At 38.5% G+C, this 6,865-nt stretch overlaps 1 protein-coding gene and 1 long non-coding RNA gene across 2 annotated transcripts in view; one reads left to right on the forward strand and one right to left on the reverse strand.

The window, feature by feature from the left end:
• hoxb9a (homeobox B9a) overlaps positions 1 to 6,865 on the reverse strand; it is a 26,692-nt gene that overhangs the window by 7,175 nt on the left and 12,652 nt on the right. The window lies entirely within an intron of this gene.
• LOC106940373 (uncharacterized) lies at positions 2,394 to 3,521 on the forward strand. Its single transcript, XR_001423073.1, has 2 exons — positions 2,394 to 2,450; positions 2,568 to 3,521. It is a non-coding gene; the product is annotated as an uncharacterized LOC106940373 (long non-coding RNA).

The raw sequence follows: 6,865 nt of genomic DNA on the forward strand, positions 1-6,865 counted from the left end.
CTGTTCCTGCTTTTTATTAGCCTTAAGTATATTTTGAGTTTGGTTACAATCAAGACTGACAACTGGCAGTAAACTACCGCAAAATAATTGTTCAATACAGTTTTTTTCCTAGGCAAGACATTTTACTTGTATTTGCATCTTAGAGAACCAACATTTAAAGACAATATTAAACAGAAAGACAAAAATACTTTCCATAATAAATCTTTTAGGGAATGAATCAAAATCTACAGAGCATAATCAAAAGTGTTAGATTACCAATGGTGGTGTTGTACGTTAAAAATACAATGTTAATTAAACACTTGTTTAGTCAAATTTAAAGATAGGTTTGTCAGTTTCCCTAAAGAAATGGTGTTTGATAAAGAGTTGCTCCCACAATCGCAACGTATCTGTGACGTTACGTGTTTGCCTGGGAGACAGCAGTATGGCGTCTTGTCTGGAGCTTATCATAACAAGGTAAGTTCCCCAAAGCTATTAAAACATGCTCTTTATGTTCTCTCTTTAATGTATTTATGTAATGTAATGGTGATGTATTGTCTCAATGTTTGTAACTCCCTGGCGGACATTATACCACAATGTATGCTGCGTTATACTGTTATGTATTCTGTATCTCAATAAAGATCTATTTAAAAAAACAAACAAAAAAAACATGGTAAGTTCCATGTTAAGACCATCATGTTTTTAATTTTGATTATTTTTTATGAATGCATTAACTTTCTCTTTGTGCAAGAGTATCAACTTAACATAAGTTTATTTGTTTGAATATCGCGGTACGACTGTTCAGTACAGGGGAGCTCAAGTCCAGTCCTTGAGAGCTGCCATCCTGCAACTTTCAGATGCTTCCCCGCACCAATTAACACACCTGAATCAAATGAATGGCTGGTTAGCAGGTCTGTTCGGAGCTGATCCTGGTCTGTTGGAGTAAAGATGCATCGAAAAGTTGCAGGACGATAGCTCTCGAGGACTGGATGTGAGCACCCTTGGTTTATTATTTTTGTTAGCAGCTAAAGCTAGCCAAGCAGGTGTAGCACGGGGTGTCGGGTCATTAAACGAACACTAAAACTGTCAGAAAGGTCGTTTGAGTTAACATTATTTAGCTGCGGAGTCGTTTTCTTGAAGTTTTCGGCTATAGACGGCATAACGGGGAGAGTGGCTGTGCTGGACCAGTGGTTTGATCTATGCGATCAAAGCTGAGCCAAAATGTTTTTGTCTCTATAAATAATAATGATAATAAACAATGACATATTGGCTGCCTATTTTTTTCTTATCTTTATTATCCTAATGTGTCTGCTATTTATCCTGTTGTTCCTCCAGGCTGGGAAAACCAGGCATTCTTCTGTTGGTTCATGTGCTTCGTAGGCCACAAGAAGAATCCAAAACAGCTCATGTCAAACTGTGGACCATGTTTTCAGATATGTGCAGGTATGTGGTTATTCTAATGATCCTACTTCTTTGTAGAAGCATTTCCTCACTGGCTTTGTTTGCTATCTGAATGTAGCTGTGCTGCTAAATATATTTAATAATTTTTATTATTCGTCTTCTTATCATTATGTCAAAGATGCAAGCCAGTGTTGAAGCCTTCCTCATTGCCGTGCAACCAGGACAGCCCTTCCTCCTGCATGTTGGTGAAAACAAGAGCAGCACCAAAGACACTTCACCATCAGTGATCACAAGATCATCCAAGGTAGCTTTTGATGAACTTTCAAAGCACACTTCACCTTCAGTGCAAAGTACCATGAATTCCTCTACGTCTGTAAATTAATCCAGCCTACAGTTTTCAACATTGATGTGACTTGAACGACAATTGAGGAGTTTAAGATCCTTGCTTTTACTTTACCTGGCAGAGTGGACACTCTTTATTATGATGATCATTTAAATGCATACTGTATCAATAAGAGGATTTGTTTTATCTTCTTCCAATTAAGGACTTGGTTTATTACAGTCCCTGTGGCAAGCAGTTTTCTGCATGGTCAGCATTGAAGGCCATATTGTCTTTGAGAGGGTCCAGCCAACATTCCAGACAGGACAGTGTTGTTCATCTTCAACCTCCAATATCAACATGAGGCAGCCAAGACTTTGGAGTTCATTCAACGGTAAAACCATTCCTATAATTTTTTTTACAATGACATGGTTTTAAAGTTCTAAAGCAAGTTATGATTAACATTTGACAAAGGTGGTGATGTTTTCTCTTTACGTAATTAAAAACAGCTTTATTTATATATTGTACCAGCTGTATTCAAAATGCCACACTATTTGTATTCTCAGGAATTTTCCCATTTTTGATTTTGTTTTTTAGTCGCTTCATTGGGAATAACCCAGAAAGGGGCACAAAGGCCGGTCAAGGGGAAAATGGTATCCAAACAGACAGGAAAGACCATACAAAAGAAAAAGTGACGGTTCAGGTTTCCACCCTCATCAAAAACCTGATGGACTTTGAGTGGCATCTCATTTAGGTTAGTTGTTCTTTACTTTTCTTTGAAATATTTCTGTTTCCATATTATTTAGGATCTAAATTGTATTGTCTCTTCTTTTTCCATGTTGGACGGTGCCTTCATCTGCATCTAATAAAGTAAGTGCCACTTGGACTCTTGAAAACCACATTTTAAAACCCTGTTAATACTAGAATTCCACATTATTTCAGCCATGTTGAATTTTAGATTTTGGAAGTCCTTTTTCATTGATTTGTTTAGTGATACCCAAACAATGGATATTTCTTTAAGAACTGTGTTTATATGTTCATAAGATTGTAAAAATTAATGAGATAAACCCAGTTTATGTCGCTGTAAACTGAAAGTCTTCAATTTTTATTCCAGTGTTAGTGAAACTATATATTGACTTTGAAGGCCTATTTTTTACCAGTTCTCTGAGGAATGGTTTTGTTTTATTTGTTTTGAATGTTTGAAGATATTGGAAATATATGTGGTTTGAGGCATAGTGGTGCCTTTAAATAAAAATTCTGTTCTGACGGTTACTTATCGCATCCTCTTTTGTGTTATGTAAAGTTCTGATTATGCAGATTATGCATTTTAGAACCGCACCAATTGTACCACTTCTAAGAAGCCTACACTGGGTCAGGTATTAATGTTCTATCGTAAAACTAAGACTGTACTTTAAAAAGTAGCATTACAGTTTTCTTGGCAGTAGTTTACTCATAAAGTGAATGCAGGAGTAAAACTAAACTTACTGTTAAAAATACTGGAACGCTACTATCTGAAGGTATATTTACTTTCACCACTGTATTTTACGGTGGCCAACAGGTGCAAAGACGCGAAAAACACATGCAACAAAAAAGAGATGCAAACAAAAAATGCTGAAAACAGAAGTGATCCAGACCACTAGGTGGAGTCGAACAAAGAACAGCTGTGTCCGAAGTCAGGTTTTGCATCTTTGGGTCCTCGACAACCGGAAGAGAGAAGCTGTAGCTTTCAGCTAGCTGCTTAGCCTCTACCTTGGCGTTATGTTGCTTAGCAACCATGACAACGTGAATCACGTAGCGGCGAAGAAAAAAAACGGACTCGAAATATTTTTTTTCTCCTGATTTCTCTATTACTTTTCACCTTTTGTAATAAAGGCTGTTGCATATTTAAAAAATCTGTAAGTCTGATTCTAAAATGTTCAAACACGTATAGCACATTTACACAAGGAATGTAAGCAAAGAATCCCTTTTCAGATACTCTCCAAATATCAGGTAAGACAATACAGTTTAATCAAACTATTGTATTTTTAGGCTTAACTTTAATCAGTCAAACCGATTTGCTCAGGAATATATTAAATATTTTAGTGAACCAAAATATTACAACTAGATGTTACCTGACTTAACTGTCATTTGGGAAAACCCAAATGAGTCAGGTGTTCTAAACCTGGACCAGCTGGCAGCAGGCGAGGGGAGCTGGGTGTTAATGCAGCGGGAGCAGAAATCTCCGAAAACGTCGGAGCAATATTGCAATTAGGTGATGCACTGATGAACCGAGCAGAAATGTGAGATTTATACATCTACATTCTCGCCTACAAACATTGTATAAATCGTGTCACGGTTGCTAAGCAACATAACGCCGAGGTGGAGGCTAGGCAGCTAGCTGAAGGCTACAGCTTCTCTCTGCAATGCTCTCTGCCTTCGCAGGACCCCTCTTCCGTTTCTCGTTTCTCATATCGTTTCTCAAGCCCATGACAGAATAAGCTTGAAAGGATGCAGACCCTGAACTCGGACACAAAGCTCTAGTGGTCTGGAACACTTGTTTTTATATATATTTTTTGCATCTCTTTTGTGTTTGCGTCTTTTCTTTGTATTTGTTTTTCTCGTGTTTGCTGCGCATTTGCACCTGTCGACCACCATAGTATTTTAACGATTCTGTATTTTAGTTCTGCTGGTGTCCATATGGTTATGTGTATTTGTTATAAGTTGCATTGTGATCACTGTTATGTGTAGAGTGTTATGGGGTTCCCCTGTCTGACTCTGCTGACTCCCACTCACATGTGATGGACCTGTCATGTGGGCGGGGGATCAGGGGAGCGAGAGGACCAGGACCGATGCTGATCTGACAGAACACCGGAAGAGCGGAGAGTTCAGTGTGTGTTAGCAGTGAAGCTATTCAGTTGAGTGTAACGATTTGTTAGAGGGGCGAGCTGCAGCCTAAGGAATAGCAGCTCGCTATTATTTCTAATAAACCCTGGTGACGGTACTACATCTGCGGTGTGTTGGCGTCATTACAGTATTTACTTACAGTACTACACCACTTTAAAAGGTACAGGATTGAAAAGGTAAATGTGGTATCTACAGACGCCAGCTTTTTTTTTTTTTTTTTTTTTACCGTTTTTTGGAAAGAACGGTAAAAAAAAAAAAAAAAACTGGCGTCCGTAGCTACCAGTATTTTTTGTTATCGTTATTTCAGAAAAAAAGGTAGATTACCGTTCTTACGAAAGAACGGTAAACCACTGGCAGCTATAGACGGCAGTATTTTACCGTTCTTTCAAAAAACGGTAAACTACTGGCAGCTATAGACGCCAGTATTTTACCGTTCTTTCAAAAAACGGTAAACTACTGGCAGCTACAGACGCCAGTATTTTACCGTTCTTTTAAAAAAACAGTAAACCACTGGCAGCTATAGACGCCAGTATTTTACTGTTCTTTTGAAAAAACCGGTAAACTACTGGCAGCTACAGACGCCAGAAGTTTACCGTTATTTCACAGTATATATACCGTACTTGCATTGACGGTAACCTACTGTCAGGATTAATTACGGTACAGCTACTGTGTATTTACAGTAAACTTCTGGCGTCTATAGCTGCCAGTATGTTACTGTAAATTTACAGGATTATTTCTTAGAGTGTACATAATAGAACAACCTGATGATCAGATTCATCATTTTTTACCCGGATTATGTTTCTGTTGGTAAGAGACAGTTCCTCTCTGCACTCCCCCAAAGAGATGTCCACTCACTAACAGATTGTCTTCAGGTTGTTGGGCTGTTCGTGATGTTTGGCCGGGAACATCAACATGCTCCTCTACTGCATTAGACAGTCTTCAGTCTCTGAGTACGACAGCCAGTGTCGTGTCGGTCTCTGGATCATAACAAACAAAAAACATAACAATGAGGAATGGAACGAATGAATACATTTTTACTACAACTCTAACAACAAGCCTCAATTACAGAAATGTAGGGTTTCAGAGATATTAACAGTTACATCATCATTTTTGGAGCTTGAATCTTCGAAGAATCCTTGGAAGTGTAGCCCAACTATATACCACTTTAAAGTAGGTAAGGGCTCCTGAGTTCGTTAAACCTGTGAACTCACAAATAATAACTTTCATACACTCTCGTGTGTAGACCTATGTTGAGTTTCACCCTTAGAGAAAGATTACATCAGCACTTGTCTGTACTACAAAAAAAAAAAAATCAAAACACACCTTTATGAGTTTGGAACTGGGGAACATGTATTAAACATAAACGTAAAATCACAAAACACACAATACTTCAATCTTCTATGTAGCTAATGTGGGCCCACACTTAAATGTTCTCCTAAGCCGGCAATAACGAACTAAAATGCGGTCCCAAACAAACCCGTTGCAGGCCTGATGCGATGAGGAAGCGTGGAATAGCTGCACCTCACTCCAAGGAAAAATCTTTATCCTGAGTCACAGTTGTCCACATGGTGTCAGCTCCTCCTCCAGTCCTTCGGTCCACCGGATCCGGGAAACAGCAGGAAAAACCGACACAGTCCTCCGGCAAACCAGAATGCTCCCACGAAGTTTCCTGGTTGCCGAGCTAGCTCCCAGTACTAACAGGCACAGTTAATTAGCATTCACGGCGCTAGTGAATGTTATGCGCTATGGCGAGCATCACCGATAATTTTCACCCAACTGTATAATGAATTTGATTTGAAATCCTCACAGTAACTATAATAAGAGCGTGAAGTTGACATCTATAAATAAGCTGTCGAATTGAAAGCTTAGACACTTACATATCACTCTTAAAAACTCCCCACGTTTTTCCAGCGCGGTTAATCTCTCTTTTTCTTTCCCTCTCTCTCCTTACTTCCTGTCTCTTCCCTACGTTCTCCCATCTGCCCCTGACCCTCAGCCAACCACGGACCAGTAAGGTTGCTGTGCTCTACACCACTTCCTCTTACAAACATGAGCCCTTCAAAATAAAATATGGTAAAGATTTCTTTCTGTTTTAACTACATATTTCCCAAATATTTTAACTTATTATATCCTGTTACATCAAATACCTGTAAATACAGCTTTTTGTTAACACTTATTTATAACAATTTTAACATATTTAAGCAAACATGTTTAACACATTTTAAATTATTTCACCCTTCATGAACTTAACTCAAACAAAATACCTTTAATTTAGACTGGGTTACA

Source organism: Poecilia latipinna, unplaced genomic scaffold (genome assembly GCF_001443285.1).
Source record: "Poecilia latipinna isolate Pla-1442-1.1 unplaced genomic scaffold, P_latipinna-1.0 Scaffold3197, whole genome shotgun sequence".
Lineage (NCBI taxonomy): Eukaryota > Metazoa > Chordata > Actinopteri > Cyprinodontiformes > Poeciliidae > Poecilia > Poecilia latipinna.